Source organism: Vulpes lagopus, chromosome 8, assembly GCF_018345385.1.
Source record: "Vulpes lagopus strain Blue_001 chromosome 8, ASM1834538v1, whole genome shotgun sequence".
Taxonomy (NCBI): domain Eukaryota; kingdom Metazoa; phylum Chordata; class Mammalia; order Carnivora; family Canidae; genus Vulpes; species Vulpes lagopus.
In genome coordinates this window covers 105,695,802-105,712,502 of record NC_054831.1, presented here as the reverse complement: position 1 = coordinate 105,712,502, position 16,701 = coordinate 105,695,802, and the positions used below count along the sequence as shown (strand labels likewise).

The following is a 16,701-nucleotide window of genomic DNA, read 5'->3' as shown; positions in this document are numbered from 1 at the left end:
TCACTTCCACGCTCAAGATAGGACACACCGCAGCTCCGTCTTCCTGGCACTTTCCCGCTGGTGCTAGCTACTGGGAGCCGGTTAGCTGAGGTGCCCTGATGTGCCCCCGGGGAGGGTCCCCGAGGGACCGAGGCCTCAGGTCCCCAATCGCAAGGAACGGAGTCCTGCCAACAACCACGTGGATGAGCCAGGGAGCGGGTCCTCCCCAGGGACCCCGAGGGGTGCTGCGGTGTGGGGGGGGAACTGGAGCTGGAGGATCCAGCTGAGCTGTCCTTGGAGGCCTTACCCATAGAAAGTGCAAGATAAGGAATGTCGCTGTCTTAGACCACTAGGTTTGGGGGCGGTTTGCTATGCAGGAATAGCCAGCGAATCCCGGTGACCTCCTGGCCTTCAGGAGCTATTGGCTGGGCCGAAAGACCAGAGGGGCAGAGGCCGCGCCCTGGCACGAGCGGCACAGCCTTCCTGCACTCAGAGCTCCGGCGGTTTTGCACAAAATCACCCCAAGGTCTCTATTCCGATGTTTAAAATTATTCCTTTTGCATTTCGAGCATCATCTTGAAGGGAGAATGCGTAGTCCCGTGGCCAGTGGCTGGTGCCCCGGAGTCCTCTCTCTGTGCTCCACCAGCTGTATGAGAAGGAAATGCCAACGCGGTCAACCCAACCCAAACCAAACAACCCCATCTGCTCATTCGGAACGTCCGTGCACGCTCTGGCAGCGAAGTAGCACGAGTGTAACACGTTTACGCTTCTTTGAAGCGAATACCTAAAGGCAGATACGGGCTGAAAAGAGTTCTCGTGCCTAACGTAGCGCTCGCATGTGAAGTACATGACCAAAAGGAACGTCTCAACACCCTCTGGTTGGAGATGCTGCTGCACATTATTTTAGATTTTTATGTTTTAGTTTCTTTCTATGGAGGAAAACCAGACCAAAGGACATATTCTTAATGCGGTCCTATCTGGAGACCATCTCGTCACAGAATTCAATCCTAAAAGACAAATAGATTCTAGGGAGATTGTGTCTTTTTTTTTTTTTTTTTTTTTTTTTACAATGACTACATGACTTTTGTGGATTAAAATCGGGATGATTTAAATATTAATAGATTAATTTATGTGGAGGAAAAGTTACAAATCATTCACTTAAAGATTGGCTCTGCGCCCGCATTCTGGAGGCACCCTGGGGAGCGCTGTAGCTGCACAGCTAATGTCTACGCACAGTGAATTTCTGAACATAATTTATGTAGATGAAGTGTGCAGAAGGTTTTTATTTGTTCTACATCTCAATGTCTCACCTCTGCATGAACTTCCCAAACCCAGATCTACTCCAAATACTCTTACTCCCCTTCTCCACACTTCCCCCCAATGTGTTTGCTTTGGCAACTTTCATGTTCTTACAAACAATTCTCCCAACGAAATCAATCACTCTTGCACCCAAAGAGAAATACTGTGCACTCAGTGCGATGACAAAATGAAACATGTTTGAGGCAAACCATGTGTTCCCGCGTGTCCGGAATTATGCTATTTGCTCAAGGAACATGTTCCTAATGTGTTTGGCTTCTGTTACCCCTTGTGATTGCAACTTTCATTGTCTTTTGGAATTTATGATTTCAGAAGCAACTGCTTGGACTCATTTAATGGGACGCTCTTGGAATGGGGAGCCTGAGGGGATTCAGTGGGCAACGTCATTCTTTTCTCCTTTCCAGGCGGGTTTGGCCCATAAAAGGGCACGTGGTGCTTGAAGGATTCTGGGGGCTTGATCCTCTCTTCCATGTGGAACCCCAGACAAATGGTTTACCTAAATGACATGGATCTGTCCTGATTCGAAAGCTCTTCAGTTAACTGATCACATTATTTGGGGAAAAAATACTTTCTGGTGGTGCAGTGAGACAACATCATTTTAGAAAAGGATTTTTCCATGGTGCTTTCCTTGGAGGCACCCAGGTTACTTGACCAGATTTGCCCCTCGGTGTGACAGCATATTTATTTAGAAGAGAAGCACCAGTATTACCAGTTCCATTTTATAGATACAAGACCCGTGAGCTAATCAAGACCTTGCCCCCATTCCTTTTTCTCTGATTGATGGATATCCAACCCTTACTCCAAGGATTGATATAGGAAGAGGTCATTCCCAGACCCACTGGGCATTTTCACTGGGTCTCTGCACTCTCTTCCCTTGGAGCTCTTCAGGAAGCCTTGGGTTCATTTCCTGCCCCATTCCACCTACCTACTGGGGGCCTTGGGAAACTCAGTTCCATGTAAGCCTAATTCTTTTTCTGTATTTCATCAGTCTAAACTTTTTTTAGAATGACAAATGGGATAAGTAAATTTTCCCACCAGTCTGGTGTTTAATACATTTAAAAATTAAAGCTATCAATCATCATTGCAGCAAACAGAGTGACGCAGGCTCAGGGAAGGTGCACAATGGAATCTAGTCATATGTGATGGAAAAATACCTTAGTTGAAAAAAGAGGGGGGGGGATAAGCATTAATACGTTGTAGAGACTGGAATATAGCTTTGCTTGTGCATGTGTGTGTTTACCCAGTAAGGAAAAGGTCAATACCCCCACATTTTAGACTTCTTTTTTTTAATCTCAGGGGAATTGAAATGAAATATTATTATCTTCTACAAACATTCTGTGGAGGGGGGGCACTGTGTGCTTAAGGAGGAGTTCATGTGGGGATCCCTGGGTGGTTCAGTGGTTGAGCGTCAGCCTTTGGCCCGGGGTGTGACCCGGGAGTCCTGGGATTGAGTCCTGCGTCGGGCTCCCTGCATGGAGCCTGCTTCTCTCTCTGCCTGTGTCTCTGCCTCTCTCTCTCTCTGTCTCTCTCTCAATGTCTCTAATAAATAAATAAATAAAAAATCTTAAAAAAAAAAAAAAAAGAAGAAGGAGTTCGTATGATAGTGCACTGGTTTACAGCTCAGGCTTGGGAGGCCAGTGGCTTGACACCCAGCTCTGCCACTTACTAACCTGGTGAATAAGCTGCAAACCTCTCTGAGCCTCAGTTTTCTCATTTGTAAGAAGGCACTAATCACACCCACCTCATAGGTTTATTGTGGAAATTATATGATATGATATGATGCATGCAAAGCCCTGGCAAAGTCAGCGTTAACTGTGGCCGTCATCATATCGCTACTATTATTGCTGTGACATTCCAGTTCATCACATACAATGTAACTAGTCCCCCTCCCCTTAAAAAGAAAAACAAAACCCAAACAAACTAATCCAGAGGAGCTTATGCTAGGAAATTAACGAGGGTGGCAAAAGTAAATGCTTGGGGAAGTGTTTTAATAGAGGAATGAAGGGTTTCAAAGAAGGGAGACAGCAAAAGCCTCAAAGAGGGAGGTGGGTCCTTTGTAGGGACCTTGGTCTGTGCCTAGAAGGTAGGGTGGCATTTGCTACCCAGTGTCCCATCCCATCGGTTCTACAGCCGCATTGCCCTAAGTGCTGCCTCCCTGTTGTGCACTAAATGGCTGCATCCCCTCAAATTCATATGTCAAAGCTGTAACCCTAATGGTATTTTGGGGGGATATTGGGAGATAATTAGGTTTAGATGAGGTCGGGAGGAAGGGGCCCCTGTGATGGGTTAGTGTCCTTATAAGAAGAGGAAGAGACTGGAACTCAATCTCCAGGACGGTGAAGACCCAGGGAGAAGTCCTTGAGCTTGGAAGGGGCTTTCACCAAGAAATGAATGTGCTGGCGCCTCGGTCTTGGGCCTCCCAGCCCGGAGAACAGCGAGGAGGAGGTCTGTGGTTTGGGCCCTGCGTCGGCCCGATGGCTGATGCTGCCCGAGCTGACCCAGACGGCGTCCAGGGGCGAGAAGGGGCAGTGGGAGCCCCGGCTCGCGTCTAGGAGCACTCCACCTCCCAGACGGGCAGTCTCCCGGGTTTCCTGGACGCCCAAGCACTGAATTGAGGTCTTTTTTTTTTTTTTTTTGAGGTCTTTTTTTCTTGACTGGAAGGAGCTACACGTCGTCTTTTGGCTGGGGTCACGGAAATTGGAGTTGGGAATATTGAAACTCATTCTTTTCTTTGATTCTGAAGAATTTCAGCTGAAGTGCTTCAGCTATGATTTCTTTTCTTTCTTTTTTCTTTTTTTTTTTTTTTTTTTTGGCTCTCTAAGACTTACTTTCCTTAGTCCCTTCATCTCTGCCAGCCAGTTTCAAAATAGTATAAAGTAGAGGCAGTTTTTACTAGTGCTGTCGACTTTCCTTTTCTGTTTAAGATTCAGGGCCGTGGATTTCTTTGATCAAAAGGAGCCACAAACTCTTTTCGCACTTCTTGGAGACACAGACAATTTAACTTTGATTTGGGGAGTATTTGGCCCGGCTTAGTGGCAGGTGGCAACTGTCATTAAGTCATTAAGATCAGGACACTTAATGACCAGCGTAAACCAAGCCAGCGAGGTACAAGAGAGAAGGGAGGCTGTGGTGATTCTCCACATCTCTCCAGCTGTGGCTCCCCAAACGACAAACAGCTCTAATAGAGAATAAAAGGAGAAGAGGGTCGATGGTTTCTACCCGTTTGTTTTGCTTTCATTATCCTCGGATTATGTTTGCTCTTGAAACCTACCTGATTGCCCGGTCAGGCAGTCCTTGGCACGGGCTCTCTAGGTGTCCGAAGGTGTTTTTCTTCCATCTGTACATTCCGGCCTGCCCTCCACCCTCCTGCACTGGGAAGTTGTCTTTTTCAGGGTGGACAAATTTGCCTTCTGCTTCTCTGATGCAGCTTCATGTAAACCTGCTCACTTACACTTTCTGTAGGCACTTGTTGGCAGTGATGCTCTAAGTGCCCTCCTGCTCCCCCCCCACCCCAGCTGCTGAGGAGTCTTTTTTTTTTTTTTAAAGATTTTATTTATTCATGAGAAACACAGAGAGAGAGAGGCAGAGACCCAGGCAGAGGGAGAAGCAGGCTCCATGCAGGGAGCCCGACACCGGACTCAATCCCAGGACCCTGGGGTCACGCCCTGGGCTGAAGGCGGCACCAGACCGCTGAGCCACCTGGGCCGCCCTGAGGAGTCTTTTCTAGGAAGCGCTGTCAAGTGGATTGTTAGCTTGTTCCGGTTAAGCATTAGGAGTTCAGGCCAGAGAGCATATTTTCTTAATTACTTAAGTCCAATTTCTTTATTATTGCTATGAATGAGGGGATTTCAAACCGGTTCTCCGTCAACAGCATTTTAAAAATTAGAGCCTGGTACTTTTGCGGGTATCTTTGCCCTCCAAGGCTGTTTACCATGAGCCCTCATTTCTCCATTTTCAAACTTGATTAGACTTAACCTTTCCAGACTTTTCCTAGATGGTGGCCCGGGGCTCTGCACTGACTGGAATGAAGTAGGTGGTTTAATCAATATTGACTACACTCAGCATCTCTACTTCAAGGAAAGCTAAACGTGAATCTTGCTCCACTGGGAGGAAGAAACAAGGCAGGACAGGCTGTTAGCCCTTTGCAGAAGCTATTCAGGTAGATGTTGTGTTAATCCAGTTTTGTTTGTGTTTACCCTGGAACCTCTGAGCCTTGGCTCTGCTTTCTCAAGATTGGGACACTTGCCTCCACCTCCCCTTCTGTTGCTTGGCAGGGAGAGGGCGTGTGTCCCTGTGTCCCTCTTCTCTTTCAGCCCAGACGTGGTGCCGGAGCCTGAGCCTGCCGACTTGGGGGGCAGCGAGAGATGTGAGGTTGTGTTCTAGAGCCATCTGCACAAAGAGGGCCTCGGGAAGCTTCTTCCCCAGGGCAGAGAGTCACCCCGAGCCATCCCCATCCGGGCAGTAGGCCCGCCCGCCCGGGCTGCGTCAGGAACCTCTGCCGGCAGCCCGGACTGCTGCTCGGGAAGTCTCCAGCCAAACCAAGTTCTTGTAAAAATAAATACTCATCAGCAAATATTTTGATTAGTTAAAAATGTTCTAAATGGCTAACCCCCGCTCCCCCGCTCCCCACCAGTGCGAGGGCAGAGAAGGGGCTCCAGGACGGGCGGCTCCATCGGGCCCTGCAGCTAGCCTGGGGGGGATTCTGGGGGGGTTCTGAGGGGGGCTCTGGGGGGGCGCCTCTGGGGGGGAGCTCAGGCAGCCTGGCCCTTCTGGAGCCCGCACCCCGCCCTGCAGCCCTCGGTGAGCCCCGCGCCAGCCCGTGTCCCTGCGGCCAGCCTTGGTGGGGGTGGTTCCGGGGGTCTGGGGGTGGGACACAGGCGGCCTGGGACCTCCTGGGGCCCGCACCCACCCCGCAGCCCAGGCCGCGGCTCCCCTGGGGCTCCAGCTCCGCTGCTGTTGGTCCACATTCTTGGCAGCACCGGGCACCTGGGGTGGGGGGCAGGCACCGACGTCCAGGCCCAGGTTCCTAGGCGTCCGCAGGCCGGGAGCTGCTGATGTCGCACAGGCCCCGACATGGGGAAAGGCACACCCACGGCCCCGTCTTCCGGTGGTGAGCAGCCCCTGCTTCACGGGGTGCCCAGCTGTGTTGGGGCGGGTGAGGCCCGTGCCTCCCTCCCCGGCCTGCGTTCACAGCAGGCGAGCAAGGTAGGTGGCCCTTCCAGGTGCTCTTCCCCTTAGGGGACCCTGGGAGGCGCAGGCGGGCCCGGGTGCCAGCATGAGGTTGGAGCGCCTGCCCAGGGCTCCGGCTCCCCGCAGTCCGGGCGCTGGGGGCGGCTGAGGGCCCGGCTCCCGTCGGGGGGCTCCTGCCCTGGCCCGTTGTTCACAGTGCTTACGGGGGTGCCTGGGCTTTTCCTGGGCACAGCGTCACCGCCTGGGGCTGCCAGGAGGACACGCTGGCCCTTCACATTCCTGCCATGTCGTGTGCCGGGCGACGTCCAGGTCCCCCTCGGAGACCACCACTGCCTGTGATCGGCCACCCACGGTCACCTTGCGCCTCGCTCAGAGCAGGCTCAGGCCACTGAGTCCCCCACTGCGCCGTGGGCCTTGCTGGCGTCTGGGGTGTGGCCTCAGCGTGTGGAGGAGGCTCGGGCATGTCCTTCCTCTGGGGTGTCGGCAGGGCCTGTGGCAGCTTCCAGCCCGCTCGCCAGCCGGCCCCCCGAGCCCTGCCCGTCGCCATCCTGGTGTCAGCGAATCGTGTGAAGCTCCTAAGTGGCACCTGTCAAACTGTGACGGTGGCATTCATGTGGCAGGGCCGCCGCGGGAAGGCTGGGCCTGGTCACCCCCCAGCGGGCCGCCACCTGCCAGCCCAGGGGGTGACGTGCTGACTCTGTCCGTTCCTTCTGTCCTTTCTTTCTAGCAGTGTGTTTCTTGGATGGAGGGGCACGTTCCTGAGGTAAAGAAAAGCTTTCAGAGCTGCAAAGCTTCCAGAAAAACAATCAGGAACCGGCTGGCAGCACAGTTTAGGGGTTTCAGCCTGGCCCTGCGGAGACGAGCTAGCACGGGCACGGGTGGTGCGCCCGCGGCGGGAAACCGCATTGAAACTAAGTCATAAATAAATGTGCTGGGGAAAAGGGAAGTCGTGGCACCCCCACCCCACCCCACCCCACCCCACCCCGACCCCCACCCGGCATTGTCTTGAGAAACCTGCTAAGGCAATAGAAGCTGCTGAGCTTGAAAAGAAAAGAAAAGAAAAAAACCCCAAGAGGCCCAGACAGGCTTGAGCTCCTAGACCGCCCGAGAGCGCTGCGGGTTTCGCTGGGGACCCTCTGCCCTGGCTGCGGAGGACACCTCGGGCTCCTTCCGGCTCTGGAACTGAGGGGGTTTACTTGAGGCCCCGCGGGAGCCTCTGTGTTACTTGCAGGGTGGCCGGTGGCCTGATTTCTGGGGATCCTCTCTTCTTTTTCCTTGTCGGCACCTATACTCGACGTGGTCCGTATGGATCACATGGGTGGCCTCCCCCTCCAGGAATTCCTCCCCCGCCCCGTGTGCCTCGAGGCCTGTGGACCATATCATTACAGGACAAAACACACGAACAGTGGATCCGAGTCAACCCGGAGGCTCTGGGACGGCCGCCCCCCACCCCACCCCGCCGAAGATCCGAGGAGCGGGCGCCCAGGGCTCGGAGGCGCTCCAAGCCGCGCCTGCTTCACCCACAGGGGAGCTTCCAGGCCCTGCGTTCCTTACAGTCCTCGCCTGGGGACATCCAGGACCAGCCACACCTTTTACAGACCCTGAGCTCCAAGAGGCCGCTTGCACGACCAAGTGGACAGGTTAAGCCCAGTGACACGGATGAAAGGTTAGCGCTCTTCCGGGGCCCACAGCGTCCCCTGCAAGTGTGGTTTCCTGTGTGCAGGCTGCGGTGACGGTGACCCGGCCTTGGACAAGAGCCTCCGCCTGGGAGACGGACGCTCCACTGTTTAAGGAGCAGAGCCGTGGACTGTAGTGGGAGGTGCAGCGACACCAATGTGTCATCCTGACCAGGGAATCCATTCTCGTGGTTTCTGCCGTGGAAGAGGGTCTTCCCGACGATCACGTGAACCCACGTGCCCTCTCCTTTTCCCAGGTTAAAGATGAAGCTTTCTCATTTCCTGCCTTCATACCTGTGCCCGTACTTCCTGGGGTCACAGGTCTCTTTTTCTGCTTGTTCTCATGACCCGAGACTTTGATTCTTTTTTTAACCATCACTTTGCCCGGAACTATAGGATAGTTGTGTGTGTGTGTGTGTGTGTGTGTGTGTGTATGTGTTTAAAAACATAGAAAAGAGGGCTCCTGGGTGGCTCAGTAGTTGAGCATCTGCCTTTGGCTCAGGGTGTGACCCCTCGGGATCAAGTCCTACATCGAGCTCCCTGAATGGAGCCTGCTTCTCCCTCTGCCTGGGTCTCTGCCTATCTGGGTCTCTCATGAATAAATAAATGAAATCTTAAAAAAAAAAAAACATAGAAAAGAAATACCCTAAACCATTAACAGTGGCGGTGGGATTATATTTTAAAAGCTTCTTTGTGTTTCTCTGCCTTTTCTCATATACCGTCCTCCCCTAATTTCGGTCCAAGAAGCATATGTTAGTTTTAGAGTCAGATGAAATACGTATTAAAGAGTGTTTTTCTGAAACGATGTTGGTTCTCTAGAGGGGAGCCCTAATTTCAATGTAGCATGGCCCGTGCTCAGGAAAGGTAACCCCAAGGTACAGTGTTACTGGCTTTTCCGGGTCCTGTGTTTGAAGCCCCGGGATTAGGCATGCCGAGGGCCTGCCTGTATTTCTTCGGGAAGGAGGAGGTGGGCCAGTGGGGGTGGGGAGACACACATAAAGCAGAAAAACAGCAAAATACAAATGTACACACACAAATAAGGCAGCATTACTTTTAAGAGGTGCTTGTATTTACGATGCTCTCTGGGACCCAGCAGAAAACAAGTACCTGGTGCCAGGGTCCAGAGGCCTCCGCAGGTGAGCCAAGGCCTGGACCGAATCTGTGTTTACGTCTTCAACTGCGAGGGCTCTGGGTGAACACGGAGGAGTGGCGCAGCGTATGGGAACTAGCAAGAAGCCCACGGGACACTGCGGGCCGGAGAGGGACAGTGGGGACGCCCGTGGGCCCAGCGCAGAAGCCGCCTCCCACAGCTTTGCGGAGGTTGCCATTCTGGTAAAAACAAGCAGAGGAGCAAAGCAAAGGGAAATGGTGAGGAGAAGCCACACAGAGGTGTCGGCCAGGTGCGTCCCTGCCACTGGATGGCCATGACATCCCAGGAAAGCTGCTGCTGATTCTCTCTGGGCCTCGGCTTCACTCTTTCAAAATGCATCGGGCGTCTGCTGATCTCAGGTCAAGTCTGAGGCAGCCCCCGTCTCGGAGTGGGGAGGACTCATGCTCCGTGGACATGCAGCTGTGGAGCTGCGAGGCAGGTTGTCCAGGTTACACTGACGGGACTTTGCCTGAGACAAAGGCCCGAAGTGCTGCAGGAGTGGGTGAGGCAGCCAACCAAAGTCATGAGGCCCACCTTCACAGTCCCAACAACGGGAGGGAAGTGTGGCCCTCAGATGTGAGACTGGAATTAAGAGGGAAGATGGAGTTGCTCTGATCATTTGTTTATGGGGAAGTTTGGAATTTTTTTCCCAGGAGACATCACATTGAACCCCGACACGTGCCAAGTACTACATCGGGCAAGGGAATAACAGAGAGTAGACTCTAGGCTGTGCCAATAGTGAGTGTTCATGGCTCCCACAGGGCCTGGCTTAGGAGACTAGTGTCTGCTGGTTGGTCTTTGAAAATCCCACTTTCACAGGAAAGGGCCAGGCTCCTGAAGGTTAGGAGACCAGCTGTGCCCTGAGCTATGCCCTGGCGAAGAGGGACAGGGCACCGGGCGGGGGTGTTGGATGGAGTGCTCGTCCCTCCTCCGTGGTCAGTGTTGACTCAGGGTTCTCTCCACACGTTGAAAACCTGACCATTATTATGTTGCCTATATTTCCTTTTGGTTCTTCCATCATATTTAGCTAAATCTTTTTTGGAATGCCAGCCTGTCTTAGCTGCATGAAGGGACAATGAGGAAACGGGGTTTACTTGTGCCCGGGCTGAATTTCAGGGCAGGAGCAGGGTACTCTCGGGATCAAAGTGTGATACTTCCAGGAGAAGATGCAACTCTGGAAATGTCTCAGGTTTGGAGACACAGATGGAAACGAAGAGCCACTAACACAGTCATTTCTAGGAGAAATCTCCTTCCGGAAAATCTCTGGATTTTTCGCGTTTAATAAGATAACACAGTACTCTTGTAAGCTGTCTTCCAGTGCTGAGATTCCACAACCAGTCTGCCCACACAACTCTTTGATGCCTTCTTGACTCATGGATTGATTCCAAATCCCTGGGACTGGGGCACAGTTTGGGGAAACTGGGAAGTGGTATTTTCTTCATCCCTTTCCCTTCATAGATATAAGGCAGTTCCAGGCAACCTGATCTTTGAAAATCTGGATTTTTCCCTTAATTGTTATTTTCAAAACAACTATTCACTTTACAGAAGACTTTCCCACTAGGCTGCCACTATGGCAGAGACTGTTAATTGTCCCACGATACCTGCTTCCTCTGAAATTTGACTCTTCCTTTCCACCTTTACAGCCAAACCGAGTCTGGGTTCCAACCACCTCATGCTCAGGTCACTAGAGTAGATCCTAATGGTCTTCCAGTCCCAAATTCAGCCCAAGTGCCTGCCTGTCCACCACTAGATAAAACTTCCCTAAAGATCTTCGCTTCATCATTTCGAAAACTCTGTGGTTCCACTGAACCTGATGAAATTCCAAACAATGGACAGTACTGAGCTACACAAAGTGGAAGCTTTATATGGTCAACCTAATATTTAGGCTGATCTTCAAAGAACATCACTCCTTGTCCGCCCTTTTATTTGCAGCTGCAGTTCTGCCCAGCGATCTCTTTAGGCAGTGTGTTCAGATTCCTCAGCGTCTTCTTCATAACTCATCCTTCTTGCTGTGCATTTGCTGGTGTAGTTTGCCCTGCCTACTAAGGTTTTCCTCTTCTTGCCAACACCATCCTCCATGTCCTTCAAGACTCAGTTCTAACTTGACGGGATGAGCACTGGGTGTTATGCTATTTGTTGGCAAATCGAACTCCAATAAAAAATATACACAAAAAGGTCTCAGTTCTAGACTATCTTCCTTATTATGTTTCCTGTGAGCAATCACACTTTATGATGTAGTATGACTTCAGTGATAGGAAGATGAAATCAATACTTGTATTAGAAGCATGTTACTTTTCTGGATAATGTTTAAGATATTTACCTTTAATCATGCTCTGTTAGTATGAGAAGTTAACCTTTTTTTCCCCAAAATGATAGAGCAAATTTTTCATGTCAAGCTAACAAATACTATTTTTTTAAAAGATTTTATTTATTTATTCATGAGAGACACAGAGAGAGAGACTGAGAGGCAGAGACACAGGTAGAGGGAGAAGCAGGCTCCATGAAGGGAGCCCGACGTGGGACTCGATCCCAGGTCTCCAGGATCACACTCTGGGCTGAAGGCAGGCGCTAGACTGATGAGCCACCCAGGGATCCCCACAAATACCATTTATATGGCATCTTTCCCTTATGATAACTTGAATTTCCATAGCGTTCTCTAACAATACAATTACCTTCTTTCCTAAATTATAAAAATCTTCAAGAGCTGATCGTGTCCTCTATCTTTGAAAGCAATTCCTAACTTGAAAAATGTTTTGCTCGTGGTGGGTGCTTAATAAATGCTTCCTGGCTCGAAGAAGCCATTAAAACTGTTAGCTTTTCTAGCTAGACTAAAGAAAGGTCAAAATTTTCCAGAGGATGGGAAATATGTGAATGGCACTAGCTTAAGTGATGCGACCATCTCCCTGGCCCCCAACACACAGAAGGGGCTCACTTGAATCATTTCTTCTCACTGGTAAAAGCGGTTTTAGGTCTGAAAAGCACCTCCTATTTTCTTCCTTCCCCTTAACTCGTCGAATTTCTTTCTTATTTGGAAACTCCCTTATTCAGAGTATATGTTGTAATTCTAGTCTTACATGTCTAGACTGTGAGTACTCAGAGGATGTTGATGCATGTTTGGTGAACGCATATGCGAATGATCAGCACGGAGGTCTATTTGAAGCGAGAGCAAAAGTCAAGGCTGAGAAGTAGGAGATCTCAGCACTAGGGTGCTCAAACCTTCTGGCTCTAGCGGGATCGCAGGGTTGTCCAAGGTCCTCTCCAAGTGTTCTTTTCATGCTACTCAAAAAGAAACGACTGGTTCTTAAGATGTGCAAGAGCTCCAGTTCAGATGCAGAGTTGCCTTGGTCTCGAGACCCTGGTGACCCCCTTTCCCAGTCCCATCACCTGCCTGTCCTCCTGATGCCCCACCGCAGGGCTCAGAACACAGATGGCTCCGAAGCTGGCAGGTTTGTTTCCTCGCTCATAAAATTTGACACAAGGGGCCGACAGGAAGGAAGGAGGAATTAGAAGCAGTCTCTACCTCGTGGGCTATTAATACTTAAGTATGCACCCTTTCTCCATAGCTAGAAATAACTTCAGTGAGAATGGCTTCAGTGTGACTTCTCTAGCCTTCAGATTTTTCTAATCTGAAATATGAAACAGTGATATCTCCTTCCATGGCCTAAAGGCATGGTCTGTGATTCTGGAGATGACAAGGATTTGACCAGAGTGTGTACATGATTTAATGAGTAGAAAACACATCCTAAGGAATATTATTTGAGTTTATATGATGTGGTTTCATGTGGGAGAAAGGAATGAGGCGTACTTTTAGAATGGTGTTCAAATATTTTTTTAAAAAAATTGTTGACCAGCTGTTCTCAATTTCACCTGAAAAGAATGGGGGGAGAAAAGGAATGATTTTTAAGAAGCACCATGGGGAATGTAAAGCAGACTTCTGACACTACAGATCAGTGGTTCTCAAATTTTAGTGTGCACAGAACCCCCTGGGAGCTTGTTTAAAATGCAAGTTCCTGGCCTACACTTAGCAGTTCTGACTTGGTGGATCTGGGGTGGAGCCTGAGAATCTACATTTTTCACCAGCCCCTCCCAAAGTTGAATTGGGGCAAGTGGTCCTGAGATCATACTTTGAGAATGGGTGGGTTGGATGACTGAACCGAATGGATTCGTAGGGGACTCACTGAGCTTTTCTTTTCTGGAACATCCCGTAAAGACATTTTTGTTTTATTTGACTCCATTTAAACAGAGAAGAGATTATCATTTGTTTAGGGGGATGCACTAGGTTGAAAGTGTCCCTAAAAATTCACATCCTTCCAAGTAGGCCAACACCTTGCGTTCAGACGTCTAGCCTTCCGAGCCAGAACCATGAGGAAGAATGTCTGTTGTGCAAGCCCCCCGGTTTATCGTATTTTGTTAGAGCAGCCGAGACAGATTGCTACAACTGGTCCTCATAAAAAGAAAAGAAGAGGCCTAGGGACAAGGCCCTGGGACGGGTGATGGAGGCAGAGGTTGGGGTGATATAGCTGCCCGTAGCGCCGCAAGCTAGGATCCCCCCGAGAGCCCTCAGAGACCAGGGCCCACCGACACCTTGGTCCTGAACTTCTAGCCTCCAGAACTGTGTGAAAATAAGTTCTGTTGTTTGAAGCCACACTACAGCAGCCCTAGGCAACTAATACAGGGGTTTAGATATAATCCCACCATTAGGCGGAGAAGTAGGTGAGCTCTCAAGACAGGCATTTATTGTTCTGCAGGCTTACTTGCTCGTGTTTGGAGGGATATCAGTATTCAAATATTTGGAAGTATCATGAACTAGACAGTACTGTATTGGTGTTTTTTATTTTTATTTTTTTTTTAGAAATTTAAGATCCTTTATTTTTTTAAAGAATACAATTTATTTTTTTTTAAGATTTATTTATTTATTTATTCATGGAGACACAGAGAGAGAGAGAGAGAGAGAGGCAGAGACACAGGCAGAGGGAGAAGCAGGCTCCCTGCAGGGAGCCCGACGTGGGACTCGATCCCAGGACCCCAGGGTCACGCTCTGAGCCAGAGGTAGACGCTCAACTGCTGAGCCACCCAGGCGTCCCTACCCCAAACTTTCTAAACAGGAAATAAACTCATTTTGAGGTCGTGTTGTCAGCTGGAAGAGATTTGAAATCACTTCCTCCTCTTAAAATTCTACAGGTTAACCTGAAGAATAAATCTGACTTTCCATTGATTTGAAGTGATGGTGAAATGTTGTAAAGGGGGTTTATCTCCTTGGATGAGACTTCAGTCATTCAAACCTACTGGAAACACTCATGCAGGAAAACAAGCTTACTGCCTTGTAAGGTATGGAGCGAACCCCCTCATTTTTGGTAGTCGCTTTATAATTGTTAAATTATATGAATAGATTTCACTCCTCAGTGCTGAAATTTCTTTATGTTTTATGGTTGGCACTTTATTGAACCTAATATTTGAAAAGCCATTGATTTGCTAGCATTTAATTTGCAAGCCTCTTCTCAGATAGGTGCTATATTATGTTGTAACATGATAGAGAAGGGGCAAAGAACTTGGAATGTTGCTGGCATATCCGTTCTTTCCGTTAATAAAACACTCAACTGAGTCATTTTCTCTGGCCACTTTTCCATTGTAAAAAACTTAAATCAAAGAACGTGACTGCTTTTATTGGCAAAACAGTAGATAAATCAGGGATGTAAAAATGCAAGAAGGATTCTGTGTAAGCATGGTGCAGTCAGCTCGCTGGGTGAAAGGTTTTTTCTGTCAATGTTCCTCTGGAGACACTTAGGTTTAAGGAAATGTTTGCACTGCTCTAGAGAAAAAGTTGGCTGTGTGTTTTTCTTTTGTGTTTAGGCCACTCTGGAAGTAATTCCTTTGGGCACAATTATCTAACATATGGTGATTTAGAAAAAGCCCAAAGCAAAGGTCATTTGGATGTTTTAGACAGGAAAGAAGAAAATCCATCTTGGAGAATAAAACGAAGTCAGGAAGGGCTGAGGTACAACTTATGGTCAAAGGAACGTGAAAAGTAAAAGTGAGATAGATTTCAAGCAAAAAAATGCAAGTCAAGTTTTTTGTTTTTCCTTTTCTTTTCTTATCTTGTTTTGCACGAGGACTGTGTGATGTGGAGATTAAAAAAAAATGCCTCGATCAGAAACATTTGGTGCTGGACAAGGCACGGAAAAGATCAAGGCCAGCTTTGACCTGTGTGTGTGACCCGTGTGGTCACCCGGGCCCCACGCCTAGGAGGGCCCCACACTTGGTTTAATACTCTATTGTTCTCCTAAAAGTCTTCATCATTTCTGAACTCTAGATCCTATATTTTTACTTTAACCCAGGACCTGCAAATTAGATCCCCGGTGCTGCAAAAGATGGTCTATTGCAAACTCCTTGTGTGTGTGTGTGTGTGTGTGTGTGTGTGTGTGTGTGTGTGTGTTTAGATGACAAAATAAGGTCCAGAGACAATCAGTGACTCGCTTGGTGGAGCTGGGAATAGAACCAGCTCCTCTGCATCCAAACTGCAAAGAGAAGTCATATCCAAGGCGTCTAAACACAGAGAAATGCTTTTCACTTTCACATTAAAAGAAACTTCTTCATGTATTATCAACGAGCCAAAAAATAGAAAAAAAGAAAAGAAAAGAAAAAACAAACAAACTAATCCGAAAGGAAGAAGGTTTTGGGCATGCTTGGGACACAAGTAAGGAAGACCTCACATTGATTTTTAAACCCATTTCTAAAAGCAACATTGGCTGCCGTATTCGTTTTCTTCCCTCCGGAGTCAGCCCTCGGATCTTCTGACATCACATATGCTCGCTGTTTTCCGACCCAGAGAGCCAGGCTTGTGTCCAAGCGGAGGATCCAGTGGCCAAATCCCCCCTTGCGCTGTGGCGGACGGGCTGCTCTGCTCTGTGCACCTTTGCCCTTGGTGCCGTCCTGGCGAACGTAGATTCAGTTTAACAAGTGCCTTTTTCTTCTTGCATGATGAGGAAGAGGATGAGACCAGTCTAGCACCAGCCAGGCAGCCAACAGCACTGCACGTCAGAACTGAGCACATGCTGTATTGGGCCGTTTTCTCTTTATTCTTTTTTTTTTTCTAATATTTTATTTATTTTTTCACGAGAGACACAGAGAGAGAGGCAGAGACCCAGGCAGAAGGAGAAGCAGGCTCCTTGCAGGGAGCCCGACGTGGAACTCGATCCCAGGACCCGGGGTCACGGCCTGGGCTGAAGGCAGCCACTCAACCGCTGAGCCCCCCGGGCATCCCAGTATTAGACCACTCCTGAGCTTCCAAAAAGGTACCAAACTCCGAGGAAAGCAGCTCTTGGAGCATCTCACTAAGTTGGGAAACGTCCTCTGGAATTGTGATGTTCTATCTTCAGGCTGACACGGTGA

At 49.2% G+C, this 16,701-nt stretch overlaps 1 protein-coding gene across 1 annotated transcript in view; it reads left to right on the top strand.

Annotated features, from left to right (window-relative positions):
• Positions 1 to 7,891, top strand: part of FOXD1 (forkhead box D1) — a 31,114-nt gene extending 23,223 nt beyond the window's left edge. The window contains exon 2 of the mRNA XM_041765601.1: positions 7,875 to 7,891. The gene's annotated coding sequence lies outside the window, so the exon portion shown is untranslated. The remainder of the gene's footprint in view (positions 1 to 7,874) is intronic.
• Positions 7,892 to 16,701: the final 8,810 nt, after the last annotated feature.